The sequence below is a fragment of the Polypterus senegalus genome, chromosome 3, assembly GCF_016835505.1.
Source record: "Polypterus senegalus isolate Bchr_013 chromosome 3, ASM1683550v1, whole genome shotgun sequence".
Classification (NCBI taxonomy): Eukaryota; Metazoa; Chordata; class Cladistia; order Polypteriformes; family Polypteridae; genus Polypterus; species Polypterus senegalus.
In genome coordinates this window covers 16,422,785-16,442,859 of record NC_053156.1, presented here as the reverse complement: position 1 = coordinate 16,442,859, position 20,075 = coordinate 16,422,785, and the positions used below count along the sequence as shown (strand labels likewise).

At 40.1% G+C, this 20,075-nt stretch overlaps 1 protein-coding gene across 1 annotated transcript in view; it reads right to left on the bottom strand.

Annotated features, from left to right (window-relative positions):
• The window catches only part of smug1 (single-strand-selective monofunctional uracil-DNA glycosylase 1), a 37,175-nt gene that overhangs the window by 8,815 nt on the left and 8,285 nt on the right, over positions 1–20,075 (bottom strand). The window lies entirely within an intron of this gene.

Here is a 20,075-nt window from a genome sequence, read left to right as displayed (position 1 = left end):
AATTAATCCATGCATTTAATTCTAGTAGGACTGACTACTGCAATGCGGTGTTCACTGGATGTTCAAACTGTTCTTTAAAGAGCTGCCAGTAAATCCAAAATGCTGCTGCAAGAATTATTACAAGAACAAGAAAATATGAACACATAACTCCAGTTCTTAAATCCTTACACTCACTCTCGGTTAAGTTTAGGGAAGTTTTCAAAATCCTCCTTTTATCATATAAAGCCTTAACACTAGAATTACCAGAGCCTACGAAAAAACTTGTAAATCCGTCCCACCTTAAATCGCTTCTTAAAATTGATCACAGCTCTCCACCAGCGTCTTTTGTCATCTACACTCACCTAAAGGATTATTAGGAGCACCATACTAATACGGTGTTTGACCCCCTTTCGCCTTCAGAACTGCCTTCATTCTACGTGGCATTGATTCAACAAGGTGCTGAAAGCATTCTTTACAAATGTTGGCCCATATTGATAGGATAGCATCTTGCAGTTGATGGAGATTTGTGGGATGCACATCCAGGGCACGAAGCTCCCGTTCCACCACATCCCAAAGATGCTATATTGGGTTGAGATCTGGTGACTGTGGGGGCCATTTTAGCACAGTGAACTCATTGCCATGTTCAAGAAACCAATTTGAAATGATTCGAGCTTTGTGACATGGTGCATTATCCTGCTGGAAGTAGCCATCAGAGGATGGGTACATGGTGGTCATGAAGGGATGGACATGGTCAGAAACAATGCTCAGGTAGCTCGTGGCATTTAAACGATGCCCAATTGGCACTAAGGGGCCTAAAGTGTGCCAAGAAAACATCCCCCACACCATTACACCACCACCACCAGCCTGCACAGTGGTAACAAGGCATGATGGATCCATGTTCTCATTCTGTTTACGCCAAATTCTGACTAATTCTACCATTTGAATGTCTCAACAGAAATCGAGACTCATCAGACCAGGCAACATTTTTCCAGTCTTCAACTGTCCAATTTTGGTGAGCTTGTGCAAATTGTAGCCTCTTTTTCCTATTTGTAGTGGAGATGAGTGGTACCCGGTGGGGTCTTCTGCTGTTGTAGCCCATCCGCCTCAAGGTTGTGCGTGTTGTGGCTTCACAAATGCTTTGCTGCATACCTCGGTTGTAACGAGTGGTTATTTCAGTCAAAGTTGCTCTTCTATCAGCTTGAATCAGTCGCCCATTCTCCTCTGACCTCTAGCATCAACAAGACATTTTCGCCCACAGGACTGCCGCATACTGGATGTTTTTCCCTTTTCACACCATTCTTTGTAAACCCTAGAAATGGTTGTGCGTGAAAATCCCAGTAACTGAGCAGATTGTGAAATACTCAGACCGGCCCGTCTGGCACCAACATCCATGCCACGCTCAAAATTGCTTAAATCACCTTTCTTTCCCATTCTGACATTCAGCTTGGAGTTCAGGAGATTGTCTTGACCAGGACCACAACCCTAAATGCATTGAAGCAACTGCCACGTGATTGGTTGATTAGATAATTGCATTAATGAGAAATTGAACAGGTGTTCCTAATAATCCTTTAGGTGAGTGTAAATGTGCTGATAAAAATCAGGCAGCAAAGTAGAATATAAAAAACGTTTCTGTTTTAACAATGTGTTTACACAGATTACTGTAGAAACGGAACAGACATGAAATGCGTGTGTTCAACAACGATCTATTATTTCCACTCTAAAACTCCATTTCACTCCCAGATAATCAATCAAGGCATGAGCTGGGAGAAGTTTGTGCACGTTCTAAGTCGGTGGGGGGATGGAATAGCCGGCTACTTGCAGCTTTTCTTTTATCAGCACATTTAGATTAACAAAAGACGCTGGCGGAGAGGTGAGAACAGTTTTAAGAACCGATTTAAGGTGGGGCGGATTTACGAGTTTTTTCGTAGGCTCTGGTAATTCTAGTGTTAAATGGCAGAGGTCTGGCTTACTTGTCTGAACTTATCATGACTTACAGACCAGAGCGCACATTAAGATCTCAAGATGCCGGTCTACTTAAGATTGTGAGGATTAATAAAATAACAGTGGGAGGTCGAGCCTTTAGTTACAGGACCCCCTAAACAGTGGACTGGTCTGCCTGCTACTATAAGAGACGCCCCTTCAGTCTCAGATTTCAAATCTCAGCTGAAGACTCACTACTTCAGTTTAGCACACCCTGACTAGAGCTGCTGATTAACTGTGCAGACTGCATCTCTGTTGTTAGTCATTAGCACTAAAACATAAGTAATATCATAGCTATAATTTGTTACTAACCCTTCTCACCTATTCTGTTTCTCTTCTCGGTACACAAATGTGGCACTTGATGCCACTGCCCACCTGTCAAGATATTTTGTCTCTCTAAGGTAAAGTCATCTATAAAGGAGGATCGCAGGAATCGTCAGGTAGAGGGGTTCTTTCATCAGATTGGCTGGCCCAGCACAGACTCAGCAGTGGAATGGTCAATAGGGGGAGGCAGCTTGATGGTCGAGGTCTCCAGGACTCTCTGAACAAATCCAAATCGTATTATGGGATATCATCTATCATTGAATTCTGCTCTGTATTTGTGATATTTCTATTGCACTATTATATTGTATTGAGGATGACTCGTGTTCTGTTCTGCGTATCGTGTTGTATTGACCCCCATTTTTTTTGACAAGCACTGCACCCCCAACCCATCTGGAAAGCGGTCTCTCTTTGAACTGCCTTTCCTGAGGTTTCTTCCATTTTCTCCCTACAATAGTGTTTTTTTGGGGGAGTTTTTCTTTGTCTTCTTAGAGAGTCAAATTAATAATATATTGAACAATTATTATAAAAGTAAAGCTGAATAAATCAGACTCTGCTGCTGCATGAATAAAAGATAAAGTTCCACTTCCGCTAAAGTTGACAGAAATCAACGTTTTGTACTGAATACTTGTATGCAGAATTTGGTTGATCTAAATGAAAGCGTACTGAAGTTATCATGTTTACACACACACACAGACATCATTCCAAAAATTGTATTTTCGGAGGCAGGAAGGTCTAAAACGTCAAGATTCATCAAAATCTCGAAATCGAATTTTTAGATGATTGGAATACTTTCCCTACGAGAAAGTAAATCGGACTCAGGGAGGTCTTAAACGTCGAGATTTCATCAAAATCAAATTTTTGGACAATTACAATAGTTTCCCTATGAGAAAGTGTACTCAAGTTATCGTGTTTACACACACACACAGATACACACAGACACAATTCCATAAATGCTATTTTCAGACTCAGGGAGGTCTAAAAACATAAAGATTTCATAAAAATCTTATAACAGCTTAACTAAGGCATGTTGAAGGACAGAAAACTGAGATGATAGGCCAGAGGTGCCATTATCTGACCAAGATCTTTTGAAGTAAATCCTTTCTACACCTATTTCTTTTATGTTCAATAATCACTACATGTTGTTTGGCTCATTAGTACGAATGCACAGTAGGGCCACAGAGAAGGAAAAAAAGTGTACGTCGAGATTAAAGTCAACATGCTGACTTTATTCACGACAATTCCACTTTAATCTTGACGCTTAGGTCGAGAATAATGTCGACATGTTGACTTTATTCTTGTAGTTTATTTTTGTCATTAAAGTAGAACATCGTAAACTTCGTCTTAAAATCAATGTTTAATTTACAAGATTTTCTCAAATCCCGTCAAAACTAATGTTAATGTAGCACATTAAATGCTTCGTAGTAAGTGTTCCCCAACCCAGTTGTTACTCACTATGTGCTTCTTAAACCGACTTCCTCTTCTTCCACTTTATGATATTCCTGCTCTCTGAACATTTAGAATACTAAGATAAACACTTCATATCACTTTCATGATGAAATGCATTAGAGCGTGTATTAAACACAGGGGGGCACGGGGATGAGGAGGTTGTGCTGCTGCCTTGCAGCGGGTGGGATTGGGCTGGGTTGTTCCCAGGTGTATGTTCAGTGTAGACGGGGTTTGAGAAAATCTAGTAAATTAAACATTAATTTTAAATTTATGACATGGCAAAGTTAAATTACAGAGAGAAAAAACAAGGTTTTAAAGTGGAAATGTTGAGAATAAAGTGGAAATGTCGACTTTAATCTCGATATAAATTGCAAGATTAAAATTGGAAAGGTTGAGATTAATGTGGAAATGTCGAGAATAAAGTGGAAATGTCGACTTGAATCTCGACATAAATGGCGAGATTAAAGAGGAATTGTCAAGATTAAAGAGGAAATGTCGAGATTAAAGTGGAAATTTCGACTTTAAATAAATGTCGAGATTAAAAGGGAAATGTCGAGAATAAAGTGGAAATGTTCTCAGCAAACACTTTTTGTTCTTCACCGAGTCTGTATTTTTTTTTCTCCTGTCCATTGCCCTAATACGCTTCTGTACATAAGTGTACATGTTAGTCGAATAGCGTAGAGGTACAGCATATTCTCTGCATATAAGATATCCACTTGATTTTGACTGTTTTGACTCAGTTACTTTTTTGTTGACTAAAACAAACAATAATTAAAGGACTAAATTGTGAGTAAAACTACAATACAATTTAGCTCAGCAAAATAAGACTAAAACTAAATCAAAATGTATTTTCAGAATTAACAGTTAGGCACACGTTCAGGCTAAAGTGACACGGACGCTGTGCAGATGTGTTGCAATGTAGTGACTCAGGTAAGGCCATACTATACATTTTTTGCTTTTCGGCTGAAGCTCTTCTATACTACAAACGCTGTACTTGCTTCCTAAATATGAGTCAGCACAGAAGGCCTACGGCATTACATGCCTCAGCATTTTCGGACAGGATCCCTCCACCTCCATTTCAGAAAATAATAGGGATACACAAGAGGAATCCAAAGTGCTGGCACAGTCTTCCTAACATGCTTTGATAAATCCCAACAGCTGGTGAACATTTGATTGTGATAAATAACAATATTTTAAGATCTGTGTTGTCATCACACCCATCTCCTTTATCTCTTTATATGTTGTACAAAATTAACATAATCAAGGCACACCCTTGAACGGACAATACAGATCGGAATTGAAACAGGATTCAGTTCCACATAAGAAAGGGGCCTGTATCCGATAGCAAAAAAAAACCTTGTAGTCACGGTTTGAAATTCTTTTTTCGAAATGAGGATGGTGCTTCCATTAAATATAACGAAATACGGGATTTCAGGCTCTGTGGGAGGAAATGAAAAGATGGGGCGGGGCACAAAAATAATATTCAGGCATTTCTAAAATATTACAACTTATATAAACTACTAAAACCATCAAAAAGTATAAGTTTTAGTAGACAGAGTTCTCAGCCAGTCTTCCAAACAGTTATTTCTGCTAATTTAACTTGAAAAGCAGTAGACACCTCCACTGATATTTAGCCAAAAAAACAAAAGCCACACTTGTCAAAGAAAAACTTGTAGCGGCGCTACTGGGGAGAGAAAACTTCAACTCCCAGCAGCCCCTGCAATGGCTCTGATTGGGGAGATGTAATGGCTCTAGTGAATGTAATTACCCACTGAGCCAGTGGTTGGCACGGGGTCAATTGAATAGATAAACAGATAGATAATGTGATGGATAGATAGAATTATATAGTGCCTTTCATATCCATCTATCAATAACCTACAAAGCTTTAAATGGCCTTGCACCGGACTACATCAGTGACCTTCTAAATCCCTATGCTCCTGTTTGCCTACTAAGGTCCTCTGATTCTGGTAATCTTGTTGAGCCTCTCATTAACTTGCACTCCATGGGTGACAGGGCCTTCAGCTCCATAGTACCCAGACTTTGGAATGAACTCCCGAAATTAATTAGATAATCTGACTTCATTCATAGGGGCGGCACGATGGCGCAGTGGTAGCGCTGCTGCCTCCCAGTTAGGAGACCCCCAGGTTCACTTCCCGGGTCCTCCCTGCATGGAGTTTGCATGTTCTCCCCGTATCTGCGTGGGTTTCCTCCGGCGCTCCGGTTTCCTCCCACAATCCAAAGACATGCAGGTTAGGTGGATTGGCGATTCTAAATTGGCCATAGTGTGTGCTTGGTGTGTTTGTGTGTGTCCTGCAGTGGGTTGGCACCCTGCCCAGGATTGGTTCCTGCCTTGTGCCCTGTGTTGGCTGGGATTGGCTCTAGCAGACCCCCGTGACCCTGTGTTCGGATTCAGCGGGTTAGAAAATGGATGGATGGATGGATGGACTTCATTCATCCTTTTAAAAAAACTACTTAAAACTCATCTATGTAGGAAGGCTTTTAATTTAACTTAACATTCTGCCCTTCATTTCAGTTTACCTCTCTGTCCAGGTGCTCAGGATAATTTCTGTGTCTGTTATATCACAAATTAGGCTATTTGTTAGGTTTTTCTTTTAGTATTGAATTTAGTATTTTACTCTGGTTTATTGTCCTTTATTCTATTTAATGCTTTGTTAACCGTTTTTGTTCTATTCAGGAAAACATTTTTATTCAGTGTTACATATACCCTACTATTTTTTTCTAAGACTTTGTAAAGCACCTTGAGCATGGGATGGATGGATAAATGGATGAATTCGGTGCCAGCTTTCTAAGAAGCCAATGCCACACACTGAACTCTGTTTAAAGTACTTTCCTTAACATGGAAACAACTTGCAATTTATATCTGAATTTGGATAAAAGTATCAGAAGAATAAATAAAGTGTTCAATACTGTGTATTACTGTAATTATCCAGTTTTGTGTCTACCACTGGCTGTTGGTAACCCTGACTCACATCGCCATACACAAAGTGCTCACATCAAAAATCTGACATACGAGGAACATTAAATAAAAATCTACAATAAAGAACAATGCAACACTCACCTCTAAGTAAAGCACACGGAGACCACAAGAGCCACTGTGTCACCTAAAGAGCTGGCAGTGCCGCATCTAATAGCTAAGGGTCACATCCTCTACAATCCTTTATGTCATTACAGTGAAAGAATACCCTGAATTTCTGACTCTGAAAAGTGAATTTAAGGCAAAATAACCCAATTGTGCTGGTGGAAATATACAGGCTGCCCTGAGCTCACCCTCTAAAGTTGATTAACATGGTTGATCTGCAGACTCAGTATAGTAACTCAGAGATGGCTTGTGTTGGGTGACTTTATCTAATCTGGTGGATAATCAGTAATATATCTCATTACTTGAAATAAGTCTGTGGTAATCTTAATTTCTCTCCACTGATTGCTGACCACGCCATGCCCAACTTAAGTTATCCAACAGAATCAACCTTGAATGATGCATTTTATCCAAACAGAGGGGAAAAAAATGGCCTCAAGTGTCTTTGACCTTGGTTTTATTGATCGCTCCTCAATAACGCTTGTTAGAAAAAAATATATCTGAGTGATGGCTAAGAGAAATTGTATAAATTTTATTGAACAGTCACTTGTGAATGATCTTCTACTAAGTGATATTTATTACACTTTGATTTCCGTGCTCAATCTGCATGTACCTTTTAAGAATTTTTGAATACAGGACAGATGGAGTCACTGCTGTGTGGCTGACCGTTCCTCTCTTGTCCACAGTAAGATATAAAGCCTCAATTCTTGATAAAGACAGACTAGGGCACCAAACACGCTTGCTTACTTTTAAGGAGGTAAGAAGGAAGTATACATGTTCAGTAAGAAAAAACATGTTTGATTGTTATTTATGAATAATGTCTAGCTTTTATTCAAAATGGGTCAAACTCTGCAAAGCAGTTAATTCCATCATCATCATCATCATAATAATAATGTTTCCACCTCTATTAAACCATATATTGCACTTGACCAAAAACTGACTTGCTTAGCCTTTACAAACATGGTTACCTGTTTCATTAAGATCCTCCAGTGAAGGCTACTGACCATTTTCATACGTCACTTGTTTTTTTGTTGTTGTTACTGCTTGTCACACACGTGCACTCGGGAGGCAGTAAGTGGGCTTCACTGGGCGTAGAACGGTGGGTCAGGGGTGGACGCTGCGTACTAACGCCTCTTCTCCTTCCTCTACAGATCACTGAAAGGCAAGACGAGCTAAGCCCTAACCAACTTCCTCATTCCTCTCCAGACCACGCCCACCTCTATTGACATCACTTCCGCTGTTGCTCCCATGTGGACCCGCCTCTTCCTTTCCCCTACCTATAAAAGCCAGGCTGTACCCTTTTTCATTTTTTTTTCCAGCCCCGTTTTGGACTACTCCGTGTTCATACAATATATTTTGGGGTCCCCAAAGCTTTTTTTCTTTTGTCTGCTTGTATTTACAGGCATTACAAACTATTAATCTCAGGGAATCAAGTGGCGAGGATTTCTTCTTGAATTATTGTTGATCTAGAAAAAAATCGTGCTTGCAAAAATTTTGCAGGAATAAAAGCGTTAATGAAATGATGATGTGGGACAGAAGAATGGCACACTTTACAGTAAGAAAAGAGATTATTTTAATAAGTACTGTCTATACTCACGTATAAGTCGGGTCTTGAAACCTCAAAAATCGATCATAAAAATCAGACCCCAACTTATACACCCGTGTAAAAATATGACACTTACACTTCTTTATTTTTTACATCTTCTTTCTTTCTCCAATCTCGCAGCAGTTTCTCAGACACATCGAATTTTGTTGCAGCAGCACAGTTACCAATTCCTTTCGCCACTTCAACGACTTTTAATTTAAAACCAGCTTCATATTTTTTTCTGATCGAGCGCTCCATCGTAGATAAGGGATGAGGGTGTGAGATACAAAAAACACAAATCAGAGCAAACGTCGCTGTATTACAGTGTGCTCCGTGGTTACTCTCTCAGGTGGGTGTTAGCATATCGTAATATCTTGGACCAATAGCGCGTGTTTTCCGCATTCAACTTATATGACCGACAATATACAAATAACGGAAATTATACGGTTAAATCAAGCCCCGACTTATCTGCGGGAGAACTTAAACGTGAGTATATATGGTAGTGACTTGTGAGAGGACTCAGTATGATTAGTATGGGATGTTTATTATAGTCGCTTACAACAGAAGGAATATTTACAATACAAAGTGTAACACGGACAGGTTAACAGAACATACTGGATAAGAAGAGAAATGCAGGGCAAATGTCAGTAGATAGATAGATAGATAGATAGATAGATAGATAGATAGATAGATAGATAGATAGATAGATAGATAGATAGATAGATAGATAGATAGATAGATAGATAGATAGATAGATAGATAGATAGATAGATAGATAGATAGATAGATAGAAATGAAAGGCACTATATAATAGATAGATAGATAGATAGATAGATAGATAGATAGATAGATAGATAGATAGAAATGAAAGGCACTATATAATAGATAGATAGATAGATAGATAGATAGATAGATAGATAGATAGATAGATAGATAGATAGATAGATAGATAGATAGATAGATAGATAGATAGATAGATAGATAGATACTTTATTAATCCCAAGGGGAAATTCACATAATCCAGCAGCAGTATACTGATACAAAGAAACAATATTAAATTAAATAGTAATAAAAATGAAAAAAAAAAACAGTATGTGTGAAGTGTGGCCGTGGATATACTGGGAGAAGGATATTAAGGAAAAAGCTGCCAGGAAAGAGGAGAAGAGGAAGACCCAAGAGAAGGTTTATGGATGTGGTGAGAGAGGACATGCAGGTGATGGGTGTAACAGAGCAAGATGCAGAGGACAGGAAGATATGGAAAAAGATGATCTGCTGTGGCAAACCCTAACGGGAGCAGCCGAAAGAAGAAGAAGAAGACGACGCTCTGTGTGACTGCCACAGCATGTACCGTTTCACCCATAAGGCACAGTATTTCATGTAGTCATATCAGTCTTGTCTCGTATCTCATTCATACCTCATTCATACCGCTTTAAGGCTCACATAGTGCCACACCAAGAAAAACCTTTCCAAAGGTATCGCAGTCTGGTTAATTTTGGTCTGCACCTGAGGGTGACTGGCATGTTCACGTATACCTACATGAACTGGACTTTTGAGGAGATTGCACCAGAGTTTGAAAAAAGAAAAAAAAAAAAACATCAAACAAATTAAAAGAGCAGATTCCAGCTGTCACTTTAAAATAACATCTGCAACAAGAACACGGGCATATGATTTAGGAACATGTTAAGGGCACATACACGAGGGGGGACCCGATAGATAATTTCTCAGAACATTTCCAAAATGTAATCACCCTCAAGATACTCTCCCTGAGACACAATACCCATGGTCCCACCACTTTTTCCATTGTTCCCAATTATTCTCAAACTCTTGCAAAGGTGATGGCCTTCAGTGCTTCCTCTACATCCTGAAAACACTTTCCTTTTAAGGTCCCTCGTCATTCTTGGAAATTGGTTGGTGGCAATCCGTTATCATCCTGTTTTTCATGAGAAACGGCCACACACTCAAAGCTGTGTTGCTGTGTGCCTGATTGCTACAATTTGGGCTGTTTTCTCCACACTGCATCACACAATCGCTTAAGCACTTCCAAAAGCGACATGGGACATGCTATAAGCGCCTGCCGTTGATGGGTGATATAAGGAACATAAAAGCAGGGCACAGTATTACTTGGCCACTAACCTGGTCACGACCCTGCCTGACTGATGTGTCTGTGTATAGCAGAGTGGCAGGCCCTGCTACAATAAATAACCGCGCTGTTCCTGTTTCCAGCTGAATAAAGCTGCTGTTGCTAAAGTACTGAGACTCAGCCACATGTTTTGGGGTGCAAAACAGGGACTCACAAGTTACAACACACACACACGGACACAATGTTATAGTAAACAATATACATTCTGTGGCGGACCCAGCCGGGATGCCCCTTCATTACACGTTCAGGGGGAGCAGCCATGGACGGTGCAATACCTCCCCCTGGACGCTAGATGACCGCACCCCTGGGTTGGAGCAGTGCCTTGGTTTCCCGCAGGGCTCCATGGGAATTGGAGTTGGGCGCAAAGGAGGAGGACTGTGCGTGTTGGTGTTTTGCTTGCTGTACTTGGGAAAGTGTTGTGCCTGTGGGGGTCACGGGGAAGAAAAATAAAAAGTTTATTTTACGTGTGCCTCACGGTGTCAGTCTGTGTCGGGTTAGCGCCCACACAGAGCCTTTTTACAGCTTGTACAGATGTTGACTATATGAGTGAGGTGCGCCGACTGAGATCGATAATGGGAGATGATTACCTACAGTCCTGCAGCAAGAGAGAGCGAGAGAGAGAGAGAGAAGCACCATCGGCTCAGTTATGATCATGTGACTCTTGGCAGACCTCACTTGTTTATCAAGTTAAAGTGTATTCAAAATTTTAGCTCGTCTTGCAAAACACTTGCAGACCAAGCTACTCGCAATTCAAGGTTTTACTGTAACAAGCTGGTTAAGTTTGCAGATGATACCAAGATAGGTTGATTAGCAGATAATTTGGAATCCGTTATATCATCACAGAAGAACTTGGGCAGCAGACAGGCTTGGGCAGATTTGTGGCAGATGAAATTTAATGTCAGTAAATGTAAAGAATTACACATAGGAAGTAAAAATGTGAGGTCTGATTACACAATGGGAGGTCTGAAAATCGAGAGTCCACCTTATGAGAAGGATTGAGGGGTCCTAGTGGACTCTAAGTTATCAATGTCCTGATGGTGTACAGAAGCCATGAAGAAGGCTCACAGAATGTCAGGTTATATAGTGCCTTAACGTGTGGAGTACAAGTCACAGGAGGTTCTGCTCAGCCTTTATAACATACTGGTGAAGCCTCATCTGGAGTCCTGTGTGCAGTTTATGACTCCATAAAGACACTGCAGCAATGGAGAAGGTCCAGAGAAGAGTGACAAGGCTGATTGAGGGCTACAGGGGGTGAGTTATGAGGAAAGATTAAAAGAGCTGAGCCTTTACAGTGATGAAGAGGAGACCTGACTGACGTGTTTAAAATGATGAAGGGAAATAGTCCAGTGGACCAGACGGTGACTTTAAAATGAGTTCATCAAGAACACGGGGACACAGCTGGAAACTTGTGAAGGGGAAATTTCACACAAACATTAAGAAGTTTTTCTTTACACAAAGAACAACAGACACTTGGAATAAGCGACCAAGTAGTGTGGTGGACAGTAGGACTTTAGGGACTTTCAACACTCCACTTGATGTTGTTTTGGAAGTGTTGTATGCAAATTTTCACATCACAAGTTGATAAATATTTTGTACGTCTTTATTTGTAACTTAGGCAAAGCAATATAATATTAGTGTTACATTATTGATAATAACAGCAATGGTTTGATGGTTTAAGAACTGCTTCCCCCCTTTTAGGAATAAGTCTCTTTGTAATTTTACGACAGGGTTGGGGGCCGTGCCTCAAATACGTTTGGCTAATATTTCTCTACTGAAGTCTCTCAGTCAACCCCCTCAGGAAAGCCAGGCTGCCTAACTGCAAAGCTTTACCTTAACACATGGATTGGGTGGCAGGTGTGAAGGTATTCTGTGCCCCACTGGTCTGAAGTATGGCTGTTTGGAATTGTAGCTTTTAAGTGCCAAGACGCCCTATTGGCTGTAGGGGTTGGACAGAACATCTATACATTTGCTTGCTTTACCTCACCCTCCCTCTCTCTCTGATCAACTGATGAAAGACCATCACACACACCATGAACTGAAAAGGAAAAGACAGTGAAGAGCACAGCTAGGCAGCCATATTGAGACGGGCATGCGGCCTGTTCTGAAGAAAGCTGACCAACAGTGATGACTTAACTAGAGACATTTTAAGTAACTGACAAGTATGTGTGCTGCCTGAAACTACAGTACAGGCCAAAAGTTTGGCCACACCTCCTCATTCAATGTGTTTTCTTTATTTTCATGACCATTTACATTGGTAGATTCTCACTGAAGGCATCAAAACTATGAATGAACACATGTGGAGTTATGTATTTAACAAAAAAAGGTGAAATAACTGAAAACATGTTTTATATTCTAGTTTCTTCAAAATAGCCACCCTTTGCTCTGATTACTACTTTGCACACTCTTGGCATTCTCTCGATGAGCTTCAACAGGTAGTCACCTGAAATGGTTTTAGGGTTATTTAGTGGAATTTCTTGCCTTATCAATGGGGTTGGGACCAGCAGTTGTGTTGTGCAGAAGTCCGGTTAGCTGGACGATCATTTATTTTTCAACAGGACAATGAGCCCAAACACACCTCCAGACTGTGTAAGGGCTATTTGACCAAGAAGGAGAGTGATGGAGTGCTGGAAATGGTCATGAAAATAAAGAAAACACATTGAATGAGGAGGTGTGTCCAAACTTTTGGCCTGTACTGTACATATCAGCATTTCTCAGGTAGTGTGGTGGCTGAATTTTCAAATGTACTTTGCTTATTGTTATTATTTATGAATATTATCAATAATACATTATTTAAATTATAACTTAACTCCTGCTTGTCTTTTACTACACCTAATTGCCTGAGGATATAGATGTAGAAGGGAAGGTGGGGAGAAGTTGTAGAGTACAATACCTGATAAACAGTAAGTAAGTCTGTGAGATTTGAGGCATTCTGACAATGGCTATCTATTAATAATATAAAAAGGGGAAAGTAGAGTAAATTGGGGCGGCACAGTGGCGCAGTGGTAGCGCTGCTGCCTCGCAGTTAGGAGACCTGGGTTCGCTTCCCGGGTCCTCCCTGCGTGGAGTTTGCATGTTCTCCCGTGTCTGCGTGGGTTTCCTCCGGGCGCTCCGGTTTCCTCCCACAGTCCAAAGACATGCAGGTTAGGTGGATTGGCAATTCTAAATTGGCCCGTGGGTGTGTTTGTGTGTCCTGCGGTGGGTTGGCACCCTGCCCAGGATTGGTTCCTGCCTTGTGCCCTGTGTTGGCTGGGATTGGCTCCAGCAGACCCCCATGACCCTGTGTTCGGATTCACCGGGTTGGATAATAGATGGATGGATGGAAGTAGAGTAAATTATGACCATTATCTAATTATCTACCAAGAAAAAAACAGGAAGAAATAAGTGGATAGGACTGGCAAGTTGTGTTGGGCTGAATGGCCTATTCTCATCTTGATTGTTCTAAGGTGATCAGTTCAGCTGGTTTCCTCATTAGCGCTCTGTGGGTCATCATCAAGGCACCAGCACCCACCTATATAGTATAAAGAGCCTGGGAAAGAATAAGAACGGGGAAAACGGATGAAGAAGAAAAAAAAATGTCTGAGGTGAAATCGCACGAGAGACAAGAGGAGAATTTCAGGATCATGGTAGAGAAGATATGTGGCGGTCAGGAAAGAAAGCCCTGCTACAAGAGGAAAGGTTGCTCCTGCTGAGCAACGAGGTGGCGTAGGATCAGCCAACCACTCCCGAGAGGTCCCATGGATGCTGAGGGACGAAAATGGCAGAGGTAAGCTGGGCTCACAAGACCCCTATGGACAACAGGAGATGGTGGTATGGATACAAGCCAGTGAAGATTGACCATAGACCATAAGGGTGAGCAGCGGAGACTTAGTTTTAGAAGGATGCACTGAGGCTCGTGATTCTTTTAATGGACTGACCCTGAGTGTGTTTAACTCTTGACCCGTTTATGGATTGTATTTATTGGGACTTTAACCTCGACTTCAACACAGTTTTTTATCACATATTTATATCTCTCTACTATAAAAAGAAATCCTGGAATGCAAAAGCAAGGCGACGATACGCGATTTTCTCGGAAGTTCTCGAAAGACATTTAAAAGACCCGCGAGACAAAAGGGACTTGCCACGGAGCGTCTTGCGGGGACTGTAAACATGAGACATGGTGCCAAGAGACGGTGCCAGGGCCGTCTCGCGGGGGGGACGTGGAACATGAGATTCTTGCAAGACACACCTTAGTCACAAATGATATCATGCAAGAGCACATGCATCAAAAAAGAGTCAGTCGTGTAAAAGCACATAGTGTACACACATACTGTGCTCTCAACACATATAAAGCATATCAGGACAATACGGAGAATAGAAACCCAAAGGCGTTGGAGAGAAGAAAAAAAAAGGCAAATAAGAGATTATGAAACCAGTAAAATTAGAAAGTACTGCAGCGTCCCAGCCAGGTTGCGGCCTTTTTTGGTTTTAAGTGACTGTTCGGTCCGATTGACGGAGGGTGGAGTACAGCACGGAAGACTGATAACGGCGTACAGTAATCCCTCCTCGATCGCGGGGGTTGCGTTCCAGAACCCCCCGCAAAAGGTGAAAATCCGCGTAGTAGAAACCTTATGTTTGTATGGTTATTTGTATATATTTAAGCCCTTATAAACTCTCCCACACGGTTTATAAATATTCCCCGCACAGTTATACAGCATAAACCCTTTATATTCTCTTACTTATTAGGCAAGATTCGTTGAAATTATGTATGTAAACACACTGTTTATATATTACTCACAAACATACAGTACGTATCATATATCATTGAGGAGTTTTATTTAATACGTAATACAGCTTTAAACATATTGTAATTGATTAGGTAATATAAAAATAAGTGAAAAATCTAGAAACATGTAAATGCTGTACATAAAACCAAAATGTTATTTTAAAGATACGTCTCCGATATCACATATGTTAACAGCCATTAAGATAGACAGGCCACCGGCAATAAATACCTACAATGCAAGAAAAATTGTATAAAATGTGTGTACAGTTACAATAAATGTACGTACATGTACTAAGTACGTAGAAAATTAATTATGGGTACTCACCAACAATGACACGACGACTTGTCCGATAACGATGAGTTTAATTTTACTGCATAACAAAGGAGAGCGTCACAGCTCTTCTAAAGGAGCCTCTTCAGGCGACTGAGTAGCACCGCCGTTGTTCTTCTTCCGACAGTCTTCAATCCAAATCCCTAAAGCAGATTCCATCCAGACTACAGCCTTATTACATCCACTTACAACTCGTTTTGCCACCCTGGTTAAAGGACACTGCGGCCGTAGATCTTATATTCTTTTCCTCCTTTTTAAATAAAAAGAATCGTGGACTCATTGATGCTGTAATGGCGTCCTGCAGCGATGTAACCATTTCCTTACTTTCAACATATCCAAAACTTTTACCTTTTCGGCAATCGTTAGCATTTTCCGTTGGTGCCTGGGCGCGGCTCCTGAAACAGTAGCAGGAGCAGATCGTTTTGGAGCCATAACGAAGGCTTGACTATGCACAAAGATAAACTCTTTACACAGCGAAACACGTTGATGCTGAATGAGCGAGACGAGACTTCCTGGTTAATACAGCGGAATCAAATTCACCGCTCCGTCGTTGAGCCAATCAGCACACAGGAACTTAACTGCATGCTCCGATTGGGTAGTTTCTCAGCCATCCGCCAATAGCGCCCCTTGTATGAAATCAACTGGGCAAACCAACTGAGGAAGCGTGTACAGGAAGTAAAAAGACCCATTGTCTGCAGAACCCACGAAGCAGTGAAAAATCTGTGTTATATATTTAGATACGCTTACATGTAAAACCCGCGACAGAGTGAAGCCGCGAAAGTCGAAGTGCAATATAGCAAGGGATTACTGTATTGATTGATGTGGTAAGGGGGGGGCAAGACACCGGGGAATGAGGGATTGGAGAGGGTGCTAGAAAGCCGTGTTTGGGGCTACGAAGTCAGCGATTGTTCAAGTAAAACTTTTGTGGCACTTCATGTCAGTTGCTACAGTATCAAAGAAAAGATACATTACCGCAAAACAAAAGGTGATTAATCATCAGAACCAGGTGTAATTGGGGAAAACAAAAAGAGCAGGACAAATCGAGGTCAGAAATAAAAGGCAAAGAGTAGACAACAAAGTCATTCGCATCATGCAATGCACAAAACGTGGATTCACACAATAATGGACCATACGCTATGAGAATCTGCGGTCCCGCAACAGTTAAAGAAACGACAAGTTGAATTTCAAAGAACACACAATTCGGTCAGGTGTATATTTATGATCACGGAGAAGCGATGCAAAATTTCACAGGCAAAACGAAAGATAATGCATATATTCCGCGAATAACATTACACACCAAAGGAAATGGTGATATGCCATTTGTATTAAAATGTTAACAGTTTACTGTGAGAAGAGCTTTTGCTATGACAATCAATACATTACAGGGACAAACATTAGGAAAAGTCGGATTACTTATTATAGAAACAGAAGCAATAATCACTCAAGGGCAGTCATACAGCGCATTGTCACAATGTGTCTCCAAAAAATATTGTTTTTAATGAAGCTTTAAAGTAAGGTGGACAGAAGGGACTGGGCAGTCTCGTGGTCTGGAATCCCTACAGATTTTATTTTTTCTCCAGCCGTCTGGAGTTTTTTTGTTTTTTCTGTCCCCCCTGGCCATTGAACCTTACTCTTATTCGATGTTAATTAATGTTGATTTATTTTGTTTTCTTATTGTGTCTTTTATTTTTCTACTAGCAGAATACCCGCGCTTCGCAGCGGAGAAGTAGTGTTTTAAAGAAGGTACGAAAAAGAAAAGGAAAAATTTTAAAACTAACGTAACATGATTGTTAATGTAATTGTTTTGTCATTGATATGAGTGTTGTTCTCATATCTATCTATCTATCTATCTATGTTGTACTCATATCTATCTATATATATATCTATCTATCTATATATATATCTCTATCTATCTATATATATCTCTATCTATCTATATATATATAGCAGAATACCCGCGCTTCGCAGCGGAGAAGTAGTGTGTTAAAGAAGGTACAAAAAGAAAAGGAAAAATTTTAAAACTAACGTAACATGATTGTTAATGTAATTGTTTTGTCACTGATATGAGTGTTGTTCTCATATCTATCTATATATATATTTCTCTATCTATCTATATATATATATACCCGCGCTTGGCAGCGGAGAAGTAGTGTGTTAAAGAAGGAAAGAGAAAGAAAAGGAAACATTTTAAAAATAATGTAACATGATTGTCAAAGTAATTGTTTTGTGTATTTGGCGGCAGCGTCACGAAGTTGTTTTCGGTAGCTGCATCAGAAAATGTAACACAACGTCTGACACGCCTCCTTTTTAGTGTTTTCTCACAGCTTGGATTGCTGCTGTCATATATATACACACACACACACACACACACACACACACATACATACATACATACATACATACACACACACAAATTATATACATGTGTGTATGTATGTATGTGTGTGTGTGTGTGTGTATATATATACACATACATATACTTGTGTATATGTTTGTATGTGTCTATATGTGTGTGTATAGCTTTGGTCACTGAGTGCAAGGGAAAAATAATAAATTATAGTCTATAAGTTATTAAACAGTAAAACATTAACGTTTTAAGAAGTACAGGTACATTGAAATTACATTTTCTATGTGAACATTCAAATTTGTGCCTCTGGTAATGTGCCTTACCAGCATTTAAAGAAAATTAGGTTTGTGTCCTCTGCAGTGTTAAGAGAGAAAGGCTTTGGTTTGGGATAAAAGGAAAAAAGGTGTAAAGAAAGGAAAGTTGCCTTTTTCTTTTATATAGTATAGAAAATACCAGGCTTCATGTGAGAAGTAGTGTGTTAAAGAAGCAATGAAAAGAAAAGGAAACATTTTGAAAACAACGTAACCTGATTGTCAATGTAATTGTTTTGTCACTGTTGTGAGTGTTGAGTGTTGTTGTCATATATATATATATATATATATATATATATTTACACACACACACACATAAACATATATATATATACATATCTATACATATACACATATATACATACATATATATATCTACATATATACACACACATACATACATACACACACATATATAAGCATATATATACATATACATACATATCTACATACATACACACACAGCTATTTCGTATCAGTGCAATACGCTGTTTGTTAAACGGTTGACTCCGCTCTTACGTGCAATAACAAATCAAATCATTCAGTTGTCTTTGCTCATATGTCATTTTAGAGCTGGACGCCTGGCATCTTTTTGGCCACAAGTTCGTTTCTGTTTGCTGTGAGGTTCTGTGTTGTGGAGATTCTCAGGATGGATTGCAGGTGCTCATCAGTGAGGCGACTCCTGTGTGCTGTTTTGTTAGTCTTTATCACTGAGAAGAGCTTCTCACACAGATATGTGCTACCAAACATGCACAAGGTTCGAGCCGCATGTAGACGGACTTTTTTTGTTCTTCAAAGTCACCAAAGCGCCGTGCAAACTCAGTGCGCAATAACTCTAGCTTCGCAATAACTTGCAGCATCATAAGGTAGACTTGATTAACGCGTAAGTTACGCAAGGCAGCTGAAGCGCTGCATTATGGGATCTGTAGTTTATTGTGTTACCAGCGCTTCATATACCCGGGCTTTAATAACAATAATACAGTATATAAAATGATCTCGGGCGGATATAATTACACGCCGGGCGGATGTGGCCCGGCCCTTGAGTTTGACACATATGGACTAAATAGAACTTGAAAAGATATATTTTTCAAATGTGATCGCAATTCAGATAGAGTTGACGCAAGACTACAGCCTGCATGCCTCAATGAGTCATCCTCCCCTCGCTCTTACTTTTTTACAGTTCATCTAATGAATACACTGAGTATGGCTTTACCAAAACAATCATTGATGGCGAATAAAGTATCCATTATTCGAGTATGTAGAGCGGGATATATATATATACATATATATATACCCGCGTATCGCAGCGAGAAGTAGTGTGTTAAAAAGGTAGAAAAGAAAAGGGAACATTTTAAAAATAACGTAACATGACTGTCAATATACAGTATTTGTTTTGTGAGTGTTACTGAGTGTTGCTGTCATCAAGGATTTGATTATCATTATTTCTTTCAATCAGGTTCGTATTTGTAGGATGTGTTGTGTTCAAGTTACATTCCGTGTTTGTCAATCGTTGTAAAGATGACAGGTTTCATTCATCGATTCGTTTCTTACTGCATCAATAAACAGCTCGTCTTCTTCTTTATCTGAGACCTGACACACTGCATGCACGGGTTTTTTTTTTTACACTGTCTTCCTTTACGGGACATTTACTTTTTCACCGTGTGCTTTGTTTCCGCAGTAGCTGCATTTATGAATATGCTTATCAGATGCTTCATATTTTTTGCTGCCTTTTCAATTGTGTAATTCGGTTTTTGTTCAGCTCTTTGGAACTGT